Source organism: Mercenaria mercenaria, chromosome 11 (assembly GCF_021730395.1).
Source record: "Mercenaria mercenaria strain notata chromosome 11, MADL_Memer_1, whole genome shotgun sequence".
In the NCBI taxonomy this organism is placed as follows: Eukaryota; Metazoa; Mollusca; class Bivalvia; order Venerida; family Veneridae; genus Mercenaria; species Mercenaria mercenaria.
The window spans coordinates 14,648,550-14,672,744 of NC_069371.1; the positions used below are offsets into that span (position 1 = coordinate 14,648,550).

At 33.1% G+C, this 24,195-nt stretch overlaps 1 pseudogene; it reads right to left on the reverse strand.

The window, feature by feature from the left end:
• Positions 1 to 395: 395 nt before the first annotated feature.
• Positions 396 to 21,831, reverse strand: LOC123530757 (protein white-like; annotated as a pseudogene).
• Between the last annotated feature and the right edge of the window lie 2,364 nt (positions 21,832 to 24,195).

Consider the following 24,195-nt stretch of genomic DNA (forward strand, 5'->3'; position numbering starts at 1 on the left):
CTTTGTGTGTGTGCGTGTATGTGTGTGTGTGTGTGTTTGTGGTGTGCACGTCTGCGTGCTGTAGGTTTCGTTTTGGGGAGGCTGTGTTTATTGGTACGTGGCATTCCCTGTTTGATATTTGTCTTTGTTTTTTGAAAGAAGTAAAATCTTACTAGCAAAAAAAAAGGAAAATAAGGAAAAGAATTTTGGTCCTAGTGGGGCTTGAAACTACGCCCCCTGAAAATTGCGGTCAAAGTAGGTTTATGGTAGAAATTAAATACTCTTCAAAAAGGAGGTGTACTATTATGGATCTAACACCTTGGGGTACACTTGCATAACATACAGCGATTGTGTTGGTAGAATAAGTTTTAACATGGCGATACGTTCACTGTTTGTTTCTACGAGCGTATATCTTATTAGGCTTCGTTGTATTCATTGTAGCCTTGCCGGTTATTAGCCCGCCTTCTGTTACGGTACTCCCAATATTCGGACTTGTTTATCCATGGGCGACAGACGATGCCTTCTGGCCAGTTATCAGGATTCTCTACCAACATACTTTGATCCTGGCTAACCACAATCTGTGCGATCTGACAATCAGTTCTGTTTGTGATAAAAAAAATTAGCAGATTTACAGTTTAGTCCTGTTTCTTCTAAAAACCATATAACCCGTCTAAATCACTGTCAATACCGGTCAGTATGTAGGATTTTGCTTTCTTTCTGATTACTCCTCTAAAACGATTGTTCGGTTTAGGTACAACATCTATGTTGAGTTCGACGTCATCGTTCCCGAAGTCCGTATCACCTGTACAATTGCCACGTGGTATAGTTATGGGATTTTGTTCAGAACCATGCTGCGATGTGTTGTTACTGTAAACCTAGAAATGTTCGCGGATACTATATTTCGCGTTTTTCAAAACGTGGACATTTTCACGGATACAAATATTCGCGGAATTATATCCTTCGCGAATCCCGCGAATATTAAATCGCAAGTGAACATATTAGTATACTAAGGTAAGTATCACTGCATAGCTGCATTGATAGTATTCTTGAAGACGTTCAGTTTTAATGCACCTTAATCCTTTTCATTCATATCAACGGTTATTCACGCCTCCAATTATTGACAGCCAGTAAATTGCTGTTATTACACACTCATTTGGTTGCCATTTAAATTAGCGATTAATCCATTTCTAGCAGAAATAGACACAATATTTTACTTACAAATAATATATAGTACTGGATCCAGGTATGTGTAAACACAAAACCATTTTTATAGCGATCTATTTAAGCTGAAGCTAGAATCGTTTGCGTTTTTGTTAGATCCGAGTTTTTCGCGGCTATTTAATTTCACGGAAATATACTACCCGCGAAAGGCGCTAATTTAAAAGGCGCGAAAACAATTCTAGGTTTACAGTATTTTGCTTGACCTATGCCAGGTGTGTGACGTATTTTTGTCAATCTAGTAGTTCTATAAATAAACCTCTGATGTTATTCTAATGGAAACCAATATAGCCGCCGCGTCCCTGCTCTGATGTCATCTTGGCGCATCCACACCGTGGCGCTAAAGGGGGAACTATGCTACTTATATATTCATACACATTCCTCCAACTTGAGTGCACTCAATTTACTGCCCTAACTGAGGAAAGATTCGATTTGTATTCTTGAAGGTGAGCGATTCGAAGAGGTGAATTTTGAGGGAGGTCCTGGAGATGGAGTGTGACACTTGTGTGTTTCTCAAATATTGGAATGCAAATGATAATTTACAGCATCAACTTCATTTTAAGAGTAGATAATACTGCAGTTTGTGTATGTGTTTGATGCAAAAGCTAAATTATTGTGTACATTTTCCATACATTTTGTATATATAACGACATAAATACAACAGAGAAAAAAATATAGACTGTAAATTTATTAGAACAGATGACGAACAATGATTACATAATACAGCATAAAATATAATGAACAGTGATTGCTGTTACTGAGACATTAAGATATGATTTGTGTAAGAATAGAATGGTGTTTTATGATCGGATGATTTGCAAGAAGTCCCGATGTGGTTTATTAGGCTGGCGATTTATTCGCCAGGCTATTATAACCATAAATCGAGATTCCACAAAGTTCAACAAAAGTTCAAAGGTGCTGAGACTGACAACACAAAATATAATTTCATGCGCAATTCAAATATTTCGGAATGTTTATCATTTTTGCCATAGAGTTGTGTAAATATTGTTAAAGTTACCTGTTTCAATAAAACTATCTGCTTTAACATGTTATAATACTGTTTTACTTTTCTAACGGTAAATACTTGAAAGATAATATTAGAAAATATTACATAATGATGGTAAATTAATTCGCCCCTATGAATGAAATGTCTGTATGAATGGAACTTTTTCGTAACTCAACACTGTTGACCGTTTCGTAATAAATTATGACCCCGGTCTGTAAATAGCTAATTAAACAAATGCTGGTTCCGAGAAACCATTGTCGATATGAGGTATACTGCGCATTATTCGACGACCTGACATAACATGGGAAATAAGAAATATGAAATATCAATTAAAATGAACTTATAGTGATATGAGTTTTGCTAGGTCTTATATTTAGGGCTAAAGTTTAAGAATCTATTCTTTCAGATCATTTGCTATAGGTACTACGGGACGTAATCGCTGCGTGGAATAGCCACAGTAACGTGAGAAGGAACAAATGACTACTTTCTACGAGTTGTATACCTAAAGAGCGTACATGCTATATATTCTTTTTTTTTTTCTTTTTTCTTTCTTTTTTTTTTTTTAGGCTATTTCTGTACTAAATTCATTTTAGAAACATTCTGGCGAATGCTAAAAGATATATTGTAAAAAGTGCTTTGTCACCATTTGTCACCATTGTGTTTAAAGTGTGGGTGGGGGCGTAGATGTAAGCGATTTTTGTTTAAACACACGTTTTCAACTGTATTTCAGGTTATATTAAGAAAGTGGACCCATTACGGGAATGTTTAACAAATGCATTAATTACAGTCCTGAAGTTTAAAGTGTTTCGCACTGTGTTGCATCTTTAATTGTAAACGACTTTGACCGTGTCGTTGTTGTTTGATTGTTTTTTTTTTATTTGTTAATCTTGTATAAATTAGGTTCTTTCCTCCAGCTGAAACAGAGACAAATTTTAAAGTGATAGCCATTGCGCAAAACGATCGCAGAGAACTCATTTTACCTCTTATACTTTATCTGATATTATGTCCCTCAATGTTTAATATTGTTTTATTATAAACATATATAAACGGTTATGGCACGCCAATTGCCCAATAATAACTTGAACCCAGGTTCATGATCGAAAAACTAGAATCAACAATCGATAAATTAGGTTTTTCGAACGTAAAACCAAGTTTTTCTAATACTTACCCTAATATCCTTACATTACCTTCATAAGTTAATCAAGAGGTTCATCACATCAATACCCTATGCTCGCCTTAGTTTGATATGGATAACCCATAATATCTAAGATTTTGCAAACATCCTTCCCGCACAGATTTCATCCAGTGTGTTGTGGTAGCCAGCCTTTCTGTACTTTCAGTACTTTGATATAGTATAGTATTGTGTCTTTGTATTTACAGTTTTACGGATGATTCTTACACAGATATTTAGTGGTCTGCCTTCCATGAGTATCAGCAATTAAAATTATCGTCGGGATATCGATCTTTTCTACATCTAAAGAGAACGGCAAAACGGACACGCCTATTCCTTATGAATTTTTATTAAGACGTTAGATCATGCGTGCAATCTCATGGAAAGAGCTATATTACTGTACCAATGTCATTTATGTGAAAATAAGCGCGTTTTTCGTTCTGCTCAAAACACATAGTGAATGTAAAATATATGTAAATAATGATTAGATGACAAAGCGATTAGCAATTCATGCAACATATATCGACGACCAAACCTGTTATGATAATGAAAAAATCACACATTTGGCAAAATGATAACAATGGTATCACAGAATGTATGTAAATCAACTGTTCACAAATTTTATGTTTGCAAGCAGTTTCCCTTACGAAATGGTCAAAAAGATGTAACATGCAGCGAACAAGCCGCAAACATAACTAATAGCGGGAAGTATCTGCGGGATATTCGCCGCTAGCCACGAACATGCTGTGATTAATTTGATACTAGTTCTTCGGATATTCGCAGTAAGACCAATAATCGCATTTTATTCACCAGAAGGGCTTTGAATATTGTAATATTTTGGTAAAGTGTTCGTGAAGAACGTTAATTAAAGCAGCTAATAGTAGATCGATCAATTTGTAATAATATCTGCAATCCTGATAAGATAATTACTGCTAGATGCTTAGAGGGAAAAACATTTATATACAAACCTCAAATGTGAATGATGATGTTCTTAGAGGATGAAAAGAATACATTATTTGTGGTCAGTCAGAAAATATATTTCTAATATTTACACTCACACGCTTGAATAAGCATGATGCTTTTTTAAAATCGAAATAGATGCTTAAACTTCTGCAGCTGAATCCAGTTATCTAAAAGTAAATATAAGAATTACAACTTTAGGTATATATGTTTGTTAACTAAGATGTAAAACTAAAATTAACTTTACGAGAGATTTTCCAGAGTTTTCTAGTCATGCATATTTATAAACAATGTGAAGAAATTTTTATGGATGAAAAAAATGCAGGTACAATACGGGGCGTTCAATATGTAATGTTACTCCGCATGTAGTTCCGTAACCGCTAGTTATTTTTAGATGCGGTTTTCGGCAAATTATAGAGCAATTTATTGGCAACACATAGCTATATGAATTATATAAATCGGCTGGTTCAAAGTAAAAATATAATCATTTTAGTGAAGTGTACTCAGGTATACTGGACCATATTTATAATATAGGTTTGAACTCGGCATCCAGAGTCTCAGAAAAATAGAATGACTTGTAAAATCACAAAATTCTATCACTTTTCTACGAGGTATAGCAATTTGTGATGAGTTTGCGTTTGTATTATAAATTATTGCATTTTTAATTTTACAACACAACTAAAAAAATCTAAACTCGAAGTTGATTCCATCTGGAATGGGTGTTGAAAGCGATTAATCAAGGTTGTAAGAACTAGTTTCGCAATCGAGAATTAAGATAGTAGTATCAACTTAAAATACAAGAATTTTTTAAACGATGATTATCGCGCCTGACAAAATTGCAGAGGCTTATTGTACTCACCTTACCATTTTTCGAGTAAAAATATACACACTCAATTTAAAACTGTTATTAACTTTTTATTTAAATTTTCATATGTTTTTGTGAAGATCATGATTTGTTTTATCTGTTTAAACTGAAAATTGAACTAAGTTCTAGTTGTTGAATAGTAGAATCAAGGAATTGCTTATTACAATCTCAATATTTTGGACATAAAATTGTCCAGTACACCCGAGTACACCTCACTCAAATGATTATATTTTTACTTTGAATGCACCGATTTTTATAATTTATACAGCATTGTGTTGCCAATAAATTGCTCTATAATGTGCCGAAAACCGCATCTAAAAATAATAAGCGGTTACGGAACTACGTACGGAGTAACATTACATATTGAACGCCCCTCGTACTGTAACACTGTTCAAATTCATTTTATATTTACCAAGGGCCAGTATCATGATATATAAAAGTTCAGATATTGCAATTTGAAATTGCCGCAACTTTCTTGCTTGAGTTTATTTAATAAATTTATGGTCTCGTTCCTATCAATTTATTTGTTTTGCACAAATTTCAGCGGGCAATTTCTTGCAAAGTTTTGTCTAGCAGTCATGCTTCTTAGCTTGTTCACGGCATACTCACATCAACCTGTTTGCGGATGTTTGCAGCGACAAGTTCGCGGGATGTTCTCAGCAACTTGTTCGCGGTAAGTTCACAGCAATAGTTCACTAAGTGATGCCATTTATCGTTAACTAGACCATAGTCATTTTGAATACCAGAATATAATATAAAAACGTCTCAATTTAGAACATATGGTACTTTCCACTAAAAGTACCTCACATTTTAGACCGTCTTGCTCTCGTCAGTAAAATAAAGAAAGCTATCATCCTGTATCCAACTAACATTGCCAAAAGTATGCCAACATCAATCCAGGTGTTATCCTATAGATAAAAACAAAAAGAACCATAAATATCTGCTTCAAATTGAATTTCTATGTCCTTATTTTATGACAATTTTCAACGCTTTGTCAATTTGTTGTGTATTTCCGTAACAATATCCATTCGCGGAAGTTGTGACTCTGGTTAGGTTCGATTAATTGCTCTTTCCTTCATTGAAAATTTATACTTAGAAAATGTGCTAATTCACGTTATATAGATGATTTATCATTTTTCTTTATTGGCAATTATACATAAATCAGAGCTGTCGAACGGCAACGCGTTCAACTTTTTGAAAGTCTTCCACATAATACTGGCTTACATACAAAGCTTTACCAAAATTTTCCGATTTAAAAATGAATGGATAATGTTGTAAAATGTAAATCGAAGATAAGGAAACTGTCTCAGAATTTCAATCACTTAAGCTAAAAAATGATACAACAGTAGAGTATATTTCAAGCAGTATCATATAAGAATACTTGTGAAACCAAAACCATTCTCAACATTTAATGTGAAAGTCATATTAATCATTTTTATCTGAATTCTAATTAAGAAATCTTTAAGTAGTAGAGTCATGTTTTTGAAACTGGAAAATACTAGCTGGTTGGCAAGGTTGGAGTAACTGTTTGTAAACATGTAAACAATAAAATGATATAAATAATAACGCTAACCTTGTCAAAATGTAGATAATCAATCACGTTTTGACCATTATTATAAAGACATTCATTTGACTTGGAACTATTAGCACAACCTAGAAAGGGTAGAAATAAATGCATATAACAGTGGAAATATGTGGGAAAAGTAAAATTTATGCTTCACATGAAACAAACACAGAATGGCATCGACTGGCATAAATAAAGTGTGCTATTGAATCAAGAAACATTAATATTTAAGTCTTATCCATATTTCAAGCTGTCAATATGATTATACACAGAAATATGAAATAGGATATGCTAATTTTAACAGTGTCTTGTTCAGCAATGTTTTATTCAGCTTAAGTGGAACTTGCCAGACGTGTATCCCACGAGGCGCTTGTGCAGAGTGTGAGCCGCCCTGGCAGAGCCCAAGAGAGCCGAAAAGTAATTGAAGATGAAGGTACAGTTTTAATGACCCTAGAAAAGAGTGTAAAATGACTCTCGTGTAGAAAATCATGTTTAAAGAATTGCAATTCATGTAGTGAATTTGGGCAAAACTTTTTGTTTATTTAAATAAAGTTCTTACGTTAAACCGGATAAAAATAGTTTTGTTCTTTGCTCCTTGTAGTATTTATATTTTTCGATCCAATGAACATTACAATTCGAAAAAGTACACGTTAAAGATGATAAGACAAAACCTGTTGTTGTTTGACTTTGTAATGTCATTATATCTATCCTGCCTACGAACGTAAATTTCCCGTGTTTTCTTTAAATGCGCTATTTTTAGTGATAAAAAATATAAATGTGTATTTGTGAAAGATAAGTAACTTTGGGTCACTGAGACAGACGTTTCTATGAGGTTATTCATTGACATTTAAACTTTTAGAATTTAAATAATAAAGTGAGTAGTATTTAACAATGCAAACTGTATAATTTTGCCTAGAGGTTTTATAAAAATTACAGGATGGATTATTTTATTTCTAGTGTTATAATACTATGCATAGTGTTGTAGTAGAATGGTGATAAACTTGTAAAATTGTGCTAATTATCTAAAATAGTGATACATTTGTAAAACGATATGAACATGTAAAATGGTGATAAACTTGTAAAATGGTGATAAACTTACTAATCTTGTCGATATTATCCCACTGGTTGACTGATACCAACTCGTTTGAATATTTAAACCAGGATAGGTATTGCAACCAAATAAAATATACAGGAGCTGAACTGAAAAAAAAATGCAATCATGTAGATACTGATTATTGTTGGAGTCAAGTTTGTATATTTTATCGCTTACGTGGGCTCAAGCCCCACAGATATGGCAGTACTGGTTTTTCTATGAAGCGGACTCGACGCTTAAATCTTTCACCACCATCGAAGTAAAATAAATAAGTATAAACTTAAGTTATGTCAACATCTACAATTTGCAAACAGATGAATAAACGGCATGTTTCCCATATTTTCTTCTATCTATATACCAAGTTTCAGGACAAATGTATTGTACTTTTTAAGTTCTCACAATATCAATGTTTTGACCATACTTTGGACTGTGTGTTGCCATAGCAGCCATATTTTTGCCATATTAACAAATAAAACATGTGCATATTCTCCATAGTTACGCCTGTGCATGTACTAAATTACATGAAAAATCTTTTGTACTTTAAAGAAGTTTGTGCAGGATTTTGTTTGCATTTTTGTCATTTTTGGACTATTTGTTGCAATTGTAACAATTTGTCTTATCATAGCAAGAAATAAAAAGGAACATCGAGTTTAAAACAAGATATCTTCAATAATTATGACAGGGTCCCACTTCGTGCGACTGACTGACGGAACGACAAACGGGCAGCATATCATAACTTCTCTTAGGTTTCATTGATAGGAACTAATGAATTGATCGCCATGAAGACCAACCAATTTTACTAGATCTACTCGTATGTAATATGGCGACATTTCTATTTTAATAGTGAATACCCAAGCGCCCTACCGGCCATTATTTCAGACACATGCCGGTACAAGTACATACAATCAGTGAATTTCTGCAAGCCAGTTTCAACACTTCCGACATGAAAAAGTGTACGCACTGATATGGGTTTCGAATCTGTGACAGAGGACAAATGGTTCGAAATCAGTCATGTTAACATTTTGTTAAACTCAGCTTTAATGTAAACAACAAATAGCAACTAACTTTTGGTTGAGGAAGAATCCACCAAACAGCATCAACGGTATCATCAAAGGAGGAGCTACAGCAAGAGCAGTGGTCACCGAGTTCACTGACGCAGATACTATATACCCTGTAAAAGCTTCAGGAATATCCTTTAGACAGAGACTTTCACCAGTATTTATGTATCGTACTATGATCCTGTTTATGATTTTTACGCCAAACTCTTTGTTTAATTTTGACGTTGTCGTCATCGACGTCACTTCCTTTGTTATGTTTATTTTGAACCCTGAAGAAGGCTAATGTAGCCCAAACGTCGGTTAAAAATAAAGTGACTTGTTTTAAAACGTTTTTGTAGTTTTGACTACTTTTAATACTTATACTTTAGACAGAGAGACAGATAAACCTACTTTTAACAAAAACGTATATTGTTTCAATAAATATTTGAACAAATAAACGGTTTGTGGAGTTTCCACTTTTTTCTGTTTTGATATACAATGTATGCAATCATACGCAGAATTAAAAAAAATTACATAAATGCTGTATTGACTTCTTAGCCGCATCTTTAGCCATTGTTATCATTTGAAGTATTTGAATAACAAATCTTAATGATTATATAAAATAATACAAACATAATAGCATGGGTCTTACATACCAAACGATACCGCAATATTGGCCACTAGAACAACCACCCCGGTCAGTACAAGAAATGCTTTGAAGCTCGAATACAGACCTGAGATGAAATGCAAAAGTAAAAGTAGGTTGTTTTCTATCTGTTTTCTTCCTACATAATAGAGGTAAGACCTTTTCTCTCAGTGGGCGGGCCTTAAGTATAAAGAAGATGATGTATTGCCCAGTTACGATATACCCACCCACCCCGAGTAGTGATGCTATCATTCCATCTTCGTCAGTTATAAACTAATATGAAGAATGCATATGTATTTGGTAAAAATGTTTTAATAATTAGGGTAGTATATATAAAGCGACAATTTCTGTACAACTTCAGTACTATTCGCCTTATAAATCTATTATATTAATCTTAAAGCGAAAACATGGCAAACAAGAGCTATCACTAGATGTGATTCATAAACCCCCCCCCCCCCCCCCCCCCCCCCCCCCCCCCACTAAAAGCCTTGTAAGAAAAGGCAATATTAGCAGTAAATAACACTCACTACTACACCTTTTACGTTTAATCTTGGAGACAATTCCATCTATTTTCAAGAAAGAGTTACAGTTATTTTGCTTTTTTGTTTATTGCCTTAAAATTATTGAAAAAGTACAAAAGGTGTGAGAACTTTGTCATCATCTCAGGCAGATATTTGGTAAATGTTTCAACTCCTCCTGATGGCATGTATCAATTTATATCTAAATACATTTAGTGGAATAAATGTCATTCTCAATGTGAAAAAAAAATAAATACAGTTGCAACAGGGTATAAAAATCAGGTATGGGACTTGTTAAGTTTTCTTTATTATCATTAGTTATCTTTTACGGATTAAAGTAATATGAAAGTCCCTTCAGTAGGGTCAAAGTTAGTCCTTAAATTTGAAAACAGGTGCAATAGGAGATGACTTTATCATTATTCAGGACGAGTTCTGGTTACTCAGTGCCTTTTCACAATCCCTTCAGCATATCTTATACCATTCTCTTATCTAGCAAAAGTGTGAAAAATCGAATACAATTACAGAGGGAGACAATTTTGTATAAAAAGATGTCATAGTTATTGGAACTGTTATTTGTAAATATCCTACAAAATATTTCAGAGCTATTTAAGAAAAACAATTATTTTGTTAATAACCACATTGAAAGGGTGAATAATTTTGTTTGTGTATCCGACATTGTAAGAAACTGCACTTTTTGGTTTCAGAGCTAGTTCAGGAAAACAATAATTTTACCAACACTTACTTTGAGAGTCCAAAAGGGGGGTAGTTTTGTCAAGTCAAAAGACAAAGTTCATATGGAACTTGGTATTCAAAATTGTGTAAAGATGAAACAGTACTTTAAAGACATTTTCAAGGCGCCAAAAGGGATGTAATGTTGTCAAAATTAAGGTAGAATTTGACCTTGGACAATAACTTGCCTTTAGATCCTAACAACCTGTTTTGAAGATCATTGCAATACCTTCAGTAGTTTCAGTGATTTTGTTTAAGAAATCAACATTTTTTCTTTATTTTTTATGTATAAAGGGGAAATAATTTTGCCAAAATAAAAGACTGAACTATTTAAGATGATATGTAAATTAAGATTATGATCTTAATGGTTTGTGTGAAATTACCATTAAATGCATGGAAAGGTTTAGAAATATTGAATGTTAACTATTGGCCATTTTTACTCTGAGAAAGGGAAATAATTCTGTTAAAATAAAAGTCCGAGTTATGAGACCTGATAAGTAAATTTGACGGATCATCCTTTCAACATCTTCTTAAGTTTCAATACAGTACTTCCATTTTTTCAGAGATGTTCAAAGAAAACATAAGTTATGTCAAATTTTCTAGTTCAATGAGGGGAATTATGTTGTCAGAGTTATTAACTTAGTCTGTATCTTAAATTATGATTTCAAATGTTTTGTGAAATTTCAATCAAATGCACGTACAGGCTTCAGAAATATTAAATTAAATGTCAATTTTGGGATATTTTCCAAATGGGCTTATAATTTTGGCATTTGCGAACTTGAATTATGAACCTAGACATATATTGCAAGTTTACTTTATTTCTTTTCCGGTTCCCTAGGACAGGAAGGACCTTACGGGACAACGTGATTTCATTATAGCTAACCACCTCTTCTAAGTCTGGTGGGGGTATAATTTTATCGTATTATAAGTTATTTAGCGAAATTATGCTAATGATTCTTTGAAATATTACTCTTACACAATTATATATGGTTTTGGCGGTCATTGACAAAAGTATTTGGCATTGCTAACAGATTAGCAACCTTCGTCCACCAGAAATAGCTGGGAAGTCGCCATAAGACCCCAAATTGTGACGGTGTGACTCACCACAACAATATGTACACTTAACTGATTAAGAAAATAACATTTCATCATCAATGCCACAGATTACAATTAAGAAATAATCAAAAAATCATTCTTTTTAATATACAGATATTTTTGGAACTATCAATGTCTGAGATGTCGAGAGAGAAAAAAGATTAACAGTATACAATAAAGATATGGCCGGATGCCGACTGTATTGACAAACTGTGAAAAAGAATTACCTTACCTATCATCCAATACGCAATGGTACAATACAGTATTGGTATGGCTATACAGAATGGTAACTGTAAAACATATGATTAATTTGTATACTTGCTACTCAAATTAAACATTAACTTTATATGTCTTAACATTTTAAAATCTGGACACTTAATGGGAAAAAGCGCAGTAAAGTAATACAAAAACGCCCAAAAATATATATGTATTCTACTGTTAAAGCAACAGTGTGGCTGAGTGGTTAGTGTAGCTGACTTCAAATCATTTGCCCCGATTTGAGTTCGAACCCTCGCTTAGAATGAAAAATTATTTTATGCGAGAAAGCCCTCCAGCTTACTTAAGGAAGGTCAGTAATTTTACCCAGGTGCCCACCACAGTCTGAAATACCCATAGGGGCATCTGGAGTCTTCTTCCGCCACTATAACAGTGCCGCCATGTGACCTATAACAGTGCCGATGTGACGTTTAACCCAATCAAATGTTCGACCAAGACACTTGAGAAGATATGGGTGAGCTAGTGCCCCAACCGTCGTCCATCCGAGAAAAAGTATCGCAATATCAGGGTAATTACAATGAGGTTTTAAAAACTCTGGAATTGGTTTGCTCTACTATTACTAGGTAGCGAACCAACAAACCGGCCAACCGATGACTGATTAATAAAATAAATAATATTACTTATTTAATGTGTGACAAATTCTTACATACAGGTATGACTAACATCTTTTCGAGTATTTGTGTTTTTACAATTTGTCTTGAATACGCATTAAACTCACCGAATCAGTGCGATTTTACTTTACCCACACTGTCTAAATATATGAAATAACAATTCAAATACAAAACGTCAATCTAAAGGCTTAACCTTTTAAAGTGATCAGATACTCCATAAACAAATAGCATACCTCGGTTAGTGTCTTGCAGATGAAATAGATATCAACCCTGTACAAACCAATATTATATTCTCGGAAAAATATTGGCATCTCTATTGGAAATAACTGGAAAATAAAAATACGTTTTCTTAAAATGGGTGCTTTGCCTTTAAACAAGCAACATAATGTAGTTGTTGGTTAAATATATCTTTCATTATATGGTCATATATGTCCACTATCATTAAATGGAATAAACTTTTTAGCCACATTCAACGTTTGATTTTTCACAAAACACCAACCATGAAAACATACTTCAAAAATATAGAGGATTTTAAATTAGATATCTTTACAATGTAAGCTATTTTATTTACGTTCCCATTTTATACATTCACATCAACGAGTATCCATTTTATTTCTATAAACGTTCGACATAAAAGCAATATTTTTCAAGCGAAACATAGTTGTAGTGTTACTTACATTCAACACACTAAACAGGTTTGACATTGTTGCGTCTGTAATAAGCAGGAAAAGAACCCCATTTATGTTCATAACTCCTTCCTGGCTTAGATCTAGTTGGAGATATATAAGTCCGAGGATAACAGCAATCACCTTATAAAATAGTAAAACATAAGAAATGAATAGGCTGCACAATCATTCCCTTATTCTCAATTGTAATTAAAACATAAAATTTTGGAACATAGTGAGGGTTAAGTGTTACGTTTTGTGCAATGCCTAGTGTGTTTTTCTAACTGAACGCTCTAAGGCGGTGCTCATCTACGTTCCTATACTTCGTAGTCTACATTAAATACATTGCCTTTGCGTTTTTGTAAACTTATCCATTATGTTTCGAATGTTTTGACCTTTAGCATTGTATGGTTACTGACGGTGACCGGTAAATCATTTCAAACATTATTTCTATGCTATATCATCTTTTACAAATATAGTGGTATGTATAAATATTATGGGTTGGGTAGTAACGGTTGAAGAGTAGTTGGATGTGATTTCGTTTTCAAAATTTCCGAAGCACTGGTTCCCATCCATATATACACTATTGTAGGGTTTCTATTAAATTGGATTACGTTCTTAGAATGTTGCAGTTACCACTGGATCTTTAGTCTCTGAATGACCTGTTCATCAGAAATGCATTTTGATATTTAACAAAATATAAATAAATATAAAACTTACAACAGTTTGCATAACTTTCACTCTAATAACTAGTGGTTCTCTTATATTTGTTTTCCAAGAACGAGAAAATACTGCACCGAATTGCTGTAACCAAGATGCCTCATATCTAAAATAGAACTAGAAATAAGTGAACTATCATCCGTGTTGTTTTAAGTCATTGGTGTCTTCAAATATTTCAAAACGATCTAAATATCCAAAATAAAATAAAAAGTGAACTTCACAGTCCTCAACACGACAAAACGAAAATTTGCAGCTCGGTTTGATTGAGCTGTTCATGGAATGCATGCTACCGTCACACCCTCTAGCCCGGTAGCAGAATCAACATTTACACATGCTAAAAGTACAAAACATTAGAGCATCGCAATGTATTCAACGCGGTGAACATGGAACGTTCAATGATACACGTGTTGAGGCGTGTAATTCCATGAAGAGCGGCGTTTGGTCCCAGGATAAAAACTTGTAAGTGGTCAAGTATTCCCTAATCCAAATATTCATGTAAACAGCATTGATTGTAAGTTAGATACAGCACCATATCAAAACATACATGTAAACAGCGTTACTTGTAAGATGTATTGTGAATTTTGCAACATATCCAAACAAATAGAAACAAATTTATGTAAACAAGACTGGTTGTAAGATGGATACTAACAAAATTCAAACAAGCTATAAATATTCTTTTCACATATGAAATTATTTTTAAATGTCAATGTTGGATTAATCAAACTTGATGTAGAGGCTAATAAAACTTTTGGAGTTGTGTGTTTCTGACCCCTTGATATGATCAGTTTAACAAATGGGGTGGTTTCTGAAAAAGCTGTCTAATTTACCTTGATGTGCTGCTGAAAGCTTCTTCGAACTGAAAATGATTAATGCATTCTTTGACATAGTAAGAGCACGTTAGTTTGAAATTGATAGTTTTTATACTTTCGGAAAACAACAAAATAAAATAGAAATAATATTTGTTAGTTGAAGGGATTTATTTCAAATGCTCAGTTGTTTAGTACAAATATTAGATTTAGAACGTTTTCAGATATGTTAGTTGTACCAATAAGTACTATGTGTCAATGTGTTGTAAAATGTCCATGGATTATTATACATACTATAACTCCGTTGCAATCCGGGTTTTCTCTTAAAGTTTGTATATCATCTAACATCATTCTCGAATCATCTGTACTTTGGAAGTCTTGACACACTGTCTATAAATTACATGATATAGTAACTTAATTTTACATCTAAAAGTATCAATCAATTATCAATAGATTCTTTAATGACATTCAAATATAACAGAAGATCAGAAGTAACTAGGATTTTAAGACACTGTATTAAATGGGGTAAAGTTTTAAAAAGATGTTTACATGCGAAGTTGGAAAACTATACTGAAATAAGAGAGTTACTATGTAACATGTGTAAAGGAACAATTACTTCAATTCTTTTGAGACACTCTTCCTCCTGTCCTGGAATCACAGCCATTGTCCAGATATAGAAGTCTGCAGGATTGAAATTTAAGGGACAAGAGTAGCCCCGTCTAAAATAATAAATCATTGTTTTATACAACCGTAGGCTAGTTGGCACATTTTAAAATATATAATATAAATTCATTTCTAGTTTTCTACTAATCTATTTATACGTGAAATTTTTACTATAAAAATGGCACATTATTTCTTGTAATGTAGCATTCTTAATGTGACTTTTTTCACTTAAAACAGATGCTTAAGTCCAATTATTTTTGGAATGATAATTTACTATTCAAGTTTGACATATTTATACATGTATTTTCGATTGTGAACCATATATCAAATAGTAAATATATTCGCCAAAACTCGAGAGCTTTGAGTTCCCATAACGCAATTCTCCTTTAGCATAATAAACTGCAAATACTACAAAATGGATCAAATCAAAACGTAAATGTAGATTTAAGGAAGACATGAATAATACATTTAAAAATACAATGTTTGATGGATGAATCAATTGAACTTAAGTAAATTACGAAATTTAAAATTTCATTTTATCGCTTAGTGATTTCCAAAATTGAATTCTTATACATGGACCAGCGGCACCGAGATCATAAAATCTTAAAGTATAATGCTCCAAAGAACTGACTTTTATATTCTCTGAGCTTACCTTTATCTTTCTTTGAATTTCGGATTGGTATAGAAAGGTTTTAGGGTTAAAGTAGTATATATTAAACTTCCAGCACATACTGTTGAAATAATGAGAACACCTCTGATGACGGTTGGTGGATTGTACACAAAACTGTCTTGCCATTATCAGCCATTGTTCTTAGAGTTTGTACAATGCTGAGTCTAGTCCAGAAGTTGGTTCATCACAGAATAGTAGAGGAGGGTTGGTTAGAATCTGAAATATATGATGTCTTTATATGATAAAAATATAGACTACTGAGTAATGGAGGATGCTCCTACGAAAAATAATCATAATATTCAGTCAGCATTATGAATCTTGTACTCCGGAAAAGAAGTAAGTTTTAGCCCACGCTGTGAGCGCATTTGCTCCGAAGTCCTGTTTCCATTCGAAGCAACGCCTAAGGAACCCGTCTGTAATATTTTTCCATAACTGTTACAGCTTCTTTTTGTTGTGGGCCTACTTTGCAAATGCGTGGCTCTGAGGCTGTGTTTTAGTGCTCTATGCTTCCGAGAAATCTACCCTTACCTATTATCTTTAGTTCTTTCATATATAGTTCAATGTTAATTCATGTCAAAGAGAAAAATATGCTTTAGAAATTCGGAGTCATAAGAATAAATATTACAAGCCATTGCGTATCTAATCGAAAAAGGTTCTTTCTAAGCCTAATTCTAGGATAAGAAACCCTGGTAATCATGTTCATATTATACCTCGGAAGCAAAAGATAGCCTTCTCATTTCACCACCAGATATACCCTTGATTCTACCGGGGTTGCCGATCATGTTGTTCTGACATTTCTGTAGTCCTAACTCTTGTATAACCTCGTCAACACGTTGTGAGCGCATTTGCTTTGAAGTCCTGTTATCCATTCGAAGCAACGCCTAATAATATAATAATATAAGGAACGAAGAACATGAACAAAATAGCTCTTCAGAAATGTCGCATGGATTTAGACTGTGTTAATTTCAGGGACACTCAATGACTCTCTTTAGGATTTTGGTGTGATCAGAGTCCCTGAAAATGAACATAGTCTCTCGTTCCAGGACTCTGTACTGGATATTTTGTGACGCGAGTCCCTGAAAATGTACGCAGTTTAAATCCAAGCGACTAATTGCTTTAGAACTTGCAGATTAAATGAGCATTTCTTTTTATTTTAATTCGTAGTTCTCCGAATCTGATCTAAGGTAGCGCCTAGATACTTTACTGAGGATGTGGGTTCAATAAGAGTGCCATTGCATGTGACCTCAAGATGTGAAACTGACCTTAGTTTGTGTTTGAAACCTAAATTTTAAATTCAGGCTTGCCCAGATCTAATGACAACTTGATTAACTATTGACTCAAACGATTAGGATATTCGGTTAGTAACTTCTGAAAATGAGTCTTACGTTTACCTGACACGAGTATACATGAGTCATCTGCATAAAGCAGAAGTTTATTTTGTACCACTATTGACATGTCATTAACGAAAATTAAAATAAAAGCGGTCCGATTACGGACCACCTGTGGAACTGCAAATTTAATTGAGGCACATGAGTATTTCTGGACGCATCAAGCTGTTGTCTGTTGAGAAGTACGGCCTAAACCATCTCAGATGTCATTACCTAAACCTGCAGCTTTGAGATTACTATGGAGAATGGGGTGGTCCACAGTACCGAATGCTTTCTGTGTAACAGAATCATGTCTATAATGTTACCCTAATCCATCTCCATTCTTATAAAATCAGTCAAATAAATTAAAGTGTCAGATGAGAAACCATTTCTAAAACCTAATTGAATTTCATACTGAAACCCTTGTTTCCTTAAAATAAGATTCCAATTAGTCATAGACAACTCTTTCAAAAATCATTGACACAATACTTAAAATGGAAACAGGGCGATAATTTCCTACAGCAGTCATTTTTCTTAATAAGAGGAACAATTCTAGAAAGTTTCAGATAATCTTGGACAACACCCTGTCCTAATGATAAGTTAATGACATGAGCTCATGGACTTGCAATCTTTCAAAAGATGGATTATCGTATTACCTTGTTGCCTGATGATCACGTAGTCTGGTTAAATATTTTAATACTTTATTTTCAGAAACTAATAAAAAAGAGTAACTGACTTCTAAAACACCTTTGCTCGCATAAAATATAATTACAAAATGTTTTCCAAATTTTCTGAATACTTATAGGCAGTTTTTCAACAAGTTTTGAGACAAGTGTAGTATAAATACAATTAAAAGTTTAAGTAATGGTTCGTTTATCGAAACAAATAATATTCTTAACGATTTTCAGACTAATATTTGCTTGTGTTGTACATGCCCCTTTCTTGGAGGACAAAACAAGATCTTTAAGAGCTTTCCATAGTGATTTGGAATTATTTTCATTTCGTTCAAGAGTATTAGTAATGAAACCTCTGCCATGTTTCTCAAGGATTTAAATGTATTAAACTTATCATCACTTGTTATTTTTATATTGATTAAAAGCCTTTCCTTTTTCAATCATTAACTGGAGAATATCAGAACTTATCCAGGATTCAGTCCTCTGTTTGATTCTAATCTGTTTAACAGATGCAATGTTTTCAAGGACAGACATGAATACCTGTTTAAAATTATGCCATGCGTCAGATACAGTATCACTAAGCAAGACAGAACTCCAGTCAGGTGCAATATTTTCAAGGACAGACATGAATACCTGTTTAAAATTATGCCATTCCTTATTATAGTTCTTTAATCAATGTAATTTAACAGTATTGTGCCTACCAGTTGGAACTTTAGACATATTTCTGGTATAAAAAGTAAAAAAATGGTTAATAAAACAACTGTTAATTATATCTGATTGAGAGATCTTTTCACTATCTATCAGAGACTATAATTAAATCAATGACAGTGGAAGTTCTGTTACAAATTCTTGTATAATCACACATCAATTGCTTAAAAAAATCAATCATCAATACAAGATTTAAAAGCTGTTAAAAGGCAGGATTTCACAGATAATACATATGTACATTTTTGCTAAAATCTCCAAGTAAATTGTCTCAAATTCTGTAAACTGACTAGATGACGAACACACTCTGGCAAAAACAGTATAAAAATTAAGTTGTTTTGGAGGTATATGAATGGCAACGAACGAAATTGACTTGGTCTTAAGAAAGAGAAGTTCAATACTAACCTAATGATTAAAATTGTCTTATACATAGGATATCTAAGGAATACTAATAAAGAAACTGTATTCAGTTGTACATGTCTACTTTGGCATTAGTTTGTTAGCGTACATGACCATAAGCTGGAAATATTGCTGTATATCTAATAAAAGTATCATAATTATGTACCCTGAAAATGAGATGTTCTTTCACAGTCATTGTTGCTATAAATAGATCGTCCTGTTGGACGTACGCCGATATGTTCCGAATTCCAATGCCAACATCAACTCCATTGACTCTGATCTCACCAGTCGTTGTCAAAATGTCCTTGTTTGATCTTGAAGTAAGTGTATTCAGCAAAGTTGTTTTACCAGAACCACTGTTGATGTAAAAAGGTTAGCTTTTTATTATGTAAAATTCGTAAACGCATCGTTATTATGCTACCGTCCAATAAAACAGACTAAAAGCTCTGTGAACATGGCCTAATTTTGAACATTATCTGGAAATTGGAAAATGACACATGTAGATAGCCATATTGTAGATAAACTTCTGGGCTAAATTAATAAAAAGATAACTAAATAAAAAACTTTTCTTCTTAAATGTTTCACATATTTAGCTTAGTTTAAAAATAGATAGCTCAACTGCTTTTTTAAAAAATCGATCTTTTTTCCTTATTTTCAAAGAAAAAAAACATCGTAATACCGTCTTGTTGAGATTGATTGGAATCAGTTCGAACAGATATCTAGCTCGCAATAACAGACAAAAGGTGGAGTAATTGTGTATAAAAAATGTTAAAAAAAGAGGCGTCTCATCTTGACTCCAAGTTCAAAATATATGCCTTCTTGTTTGAAAGGGCCAGTTTATTTTGCTGTTTTGGAAAGACATGAACAAAACTTACTGTCATACCTTGCTCCAATTATTGCAACCAGACAGGCTGGCTTCACAAGGCCATATACTACAAAATAAAAAAGTGGATATATAGTCTTATACGTACAGCACAAATAATAGCAACATGTTTTAATGGTTGCGTTCTACACTTCTAAAGGATCTTCTAAAAGAGATTTTCTTTCTAACGAACCGTGACTTTCTTTGTGATAATCTTTACTACCAACATATTGCAGAGCACTTTGTTATGATATATTCCTTTATCACGATAAGTTTCATTAAAATCCATACAACCGTTACAAATGTATGGCAAAAAGCAGTTTCATCAGTTCAAAATCTTTGTAACATTGATAAATATGGACCAAGCTTACGAGTTTCATAATATCGAAGACCAGACACACCATCTTGATACATTTAGCAATACTTTCAAAAATACTGACCGTTTTTAAGAACTTGTTTAGGCTCGACCTTTTTATTTCGGCCATAACAGGTGACCTTGTTTGGAGGATTGACGTAAACATTCACATTTTCCCAGGTCAAGGTCACTGGCTCACGCGACGATACCAAGCTACGACAGAAAAATATATGTTTATTATATTACCAAGAGCCGTAAAATGTAAAGCACATTTATAAGAATAATATTATACATGTTTTTAATATAAAGTAAATGAGTATCAGATTATACTTTGCAGATTGACTCAACCATGAAACTTACGGCAATTAGTCCGCATGAAAAAAAGAAAACTTCATGGTATGCGATATTCAAAAACGTTAGAACATTTAGAATTTTGTTACATTATCTCAAAATAAATAACACTAGAGATTAAATAAGTCAGAAAGTCTGAAGAACCTCTAAGTTGTTTTTACTCAAATGTTCTTTTTAATATTTCGCGACCTTTTAGATCACGATTTCTATTCAACTTCACTGCATTAAGCCGGTGCAAGAGGGTATGAGGTATGTTGCCTTGTTCATTATCTCCATAAACGAATATTCTCAAACGGTCTGCCTTCTTTGTGCTTCCAAAGACTATTAAAGATAAGACATACTTACGTTTTATGCGAGCTGTTGTGTGTTCCATAAGTTTGGGGCATTTGTTTAGACAAGGAATTCTGGGTTCCATTTTGTGATACATGCACGATGACTGATGAATTGTGTTTTTCGTATTTCAGAAATGGTTGTTTCTCTTCGTCCATTTTCCACTAATGTATTTCAGTTCTTCTTATCACTTAAACAAAAAACACAAAAAGCGTCCAAGATTTCTATTTTAAGTATTAATACACGTTTGGTGATGAGTTATACAAGTCTGTTGCCGTATTACTCATTACCTTGTCGTAAATATGTCGTGTTGAATACTGTGATGTGAAATTTCTTTAAGTGATATCTAAGTAACTTAATAAAGTACCTGCATTACATTTAATTTCATATCCACATTAATATATTGCCAGAATCACATAAAATTGTTCGATGTACGAATCGCCTGTCTCTCAAATTTGATGACTAAATACTAATTAAGTATGTGTTACATGTAGAAAGTTTCAGTTATCTACCAACTGCATTATCAACAAAAGTCAATTAATTGATATCTTATCAAATATGCATGACACTATAATACTGATTGGGATATAATACCTGTAAAACAACATTTATCCAGTAAGAATAACACATTAGTTGCGGTACAGTTAACTTTCTAATGATATTAAAATTTGAGATGACGAAACGTGAACGCACTAAATAAGAGTACGTTTTTTTCCCTAGATAAGTCTATTTATCACATGTTTGACGTCGCGGGAGTGTAATAAAGCCATTAAATAAAAATGATAATACACTAGTGTAATAAAGCTTTGACGTCGACGTCATTTCTAGTGTAAGCGACGTCGGTCAAATTGTCTTGTTTATATAGTGAAAGAAAGTCGATTTTTTGATGTTTTGACAAGAAAGTCTAACATGTGATAAAAAGAATATTACATTTGTGACTTTCCACATTGCATTTATTAAACTCGTTTAATAAAATTGATAAAATGCTCGGCAGAGCCTCGCATTTTATTATTTTATTCAACTCGTTTAATAAATTCAATATGAAAAGACACTCATGTAATATCCTCTATGTAAAACTTGGGATCCCCCAAGTGGGGCCATAATCATATATTTGTGATAAACTCGACTAGATATAATTCCTTGGACAATTATTTATTGATTTTAGTGTCAATGCATTCAGCCCATTCCTTGAAGTAAATCGGTACGTGATATTTAATCTTCTTATAGTTTAACAAATAAAACTTCATGTTAGTATATACCATTATCCGTTATCAGTCCTTTCTTCGTTAAACTATAACCAATTAAATCTGCTTCCGGAATAAAAGAGGATCTTCCGGTCTGTCCCTCTTTTTTGCCGCTATACGGAGTTTTTACTGGTGAAAATCACAGCAAAAATTGAAGAAATCGCAGACCACAGCAACAGAAAATCAAAATTTGTTCTAACGTACGAACAAAATTCCAAATAAAATTTACAAATTCTTGTTCATTTCTCACATTTTTAAATGCAATTTGGAATTTTGTTCGTACGTACGAACAAATCCTGGCTGTTCGTACGTATGAACAATAATCCATATTCCGTATTATTTTTCAGTTCTGACATGCTGTTCAAACAGCTCAGATTTGTTCGTACGTACGAACAAAATTCCAAAATAGCTTTAAAATTTCTTTTTCATTTATCACTATCATATGTTCATACGTATGAACAGCCTGGATTTGTTCGTACGTACGAACAAATGAGAGAAACAAAAAAGAATTTATTCTTAAAAAAAATGCAATTTGGAATTTTGTTCGTACGTACGAACAAATCCTGTCCATATTATTTTTCAATTCTGATATTCTGTTCAAACAGCCCAGATTTGTTCGGACGTACGAACAAAATTCCAAACTGCTTTAAAAATTCTTTTTCATTTCATTTCTCACTATCATTTGTTCGTACGTACGAACAAATGAGAGAACTGAAAAAGAACTTATTCTTAAAAAATTTCAATTTGGAATTTTGTTCGTACGTACGAACAAATCCTGTCCATATTTTTTTTCAATTCTGATATTCTGTTCAAACAGACCAGATTTGTTTGGACGTACGAACAAAATTCCAAACTGCTTTAAAAATTATTTTTCATTTCTCACTATCATTTGTTCGTACGTACGAACAGTCTGGATTTGTTCGTACGTACGAACAAATGAGAGAACTGAAAAAGAATTTTTTCTTTAAAAAAATGCAATTTGGAATTTTGTTCGTACGTACGAACAAATCCTGTCCATATTATTTTTCAATTCTGATATTCTGTTCAAACAGCCCCGATTTGTTCAGACGTACGAACAAAATTCCAAACTGCTTTAAAAATTCTTTTTTATTTCATTTCTCACTATCATTTGTTTGTACGTACGAACAAATGAGAGAACTGAAAAAGAATTTATTCTTAAAAAAATGCAATTTGGAATTTTGTTCGTACGTACGAACAAATCCTGTCCATATTTTTTTTCAATTCTGATATTCTGTTAAAACAGCCTAGATTTGTTCGGACGTACGAACAAAACTCCAAACTGCTTTAAAAATTCTTTTTCATTTCTCACTGTCATTTGTTCGTACGTACGAACAAATGAGAGAACTGAAAAAGAATTTATTCTTAAAAAAATGCAATTTGGAATTTTGTTCGTACGTACGAACAAATCCTGTCCATATTATTTTTCAATTCCGATATTGTGTTCGAACAGCCCAGATTTGTTTGTACGTACGAACAAAATTCCGAACTGCTTTTAAAATTCTTTTTCATTCACAATCATTTGTTCGTAATGAGCAGCCTGCATTTGTTCGTACATACGAACAAATGAGAGAACTGAAAAAGAATTAACTTTTAAA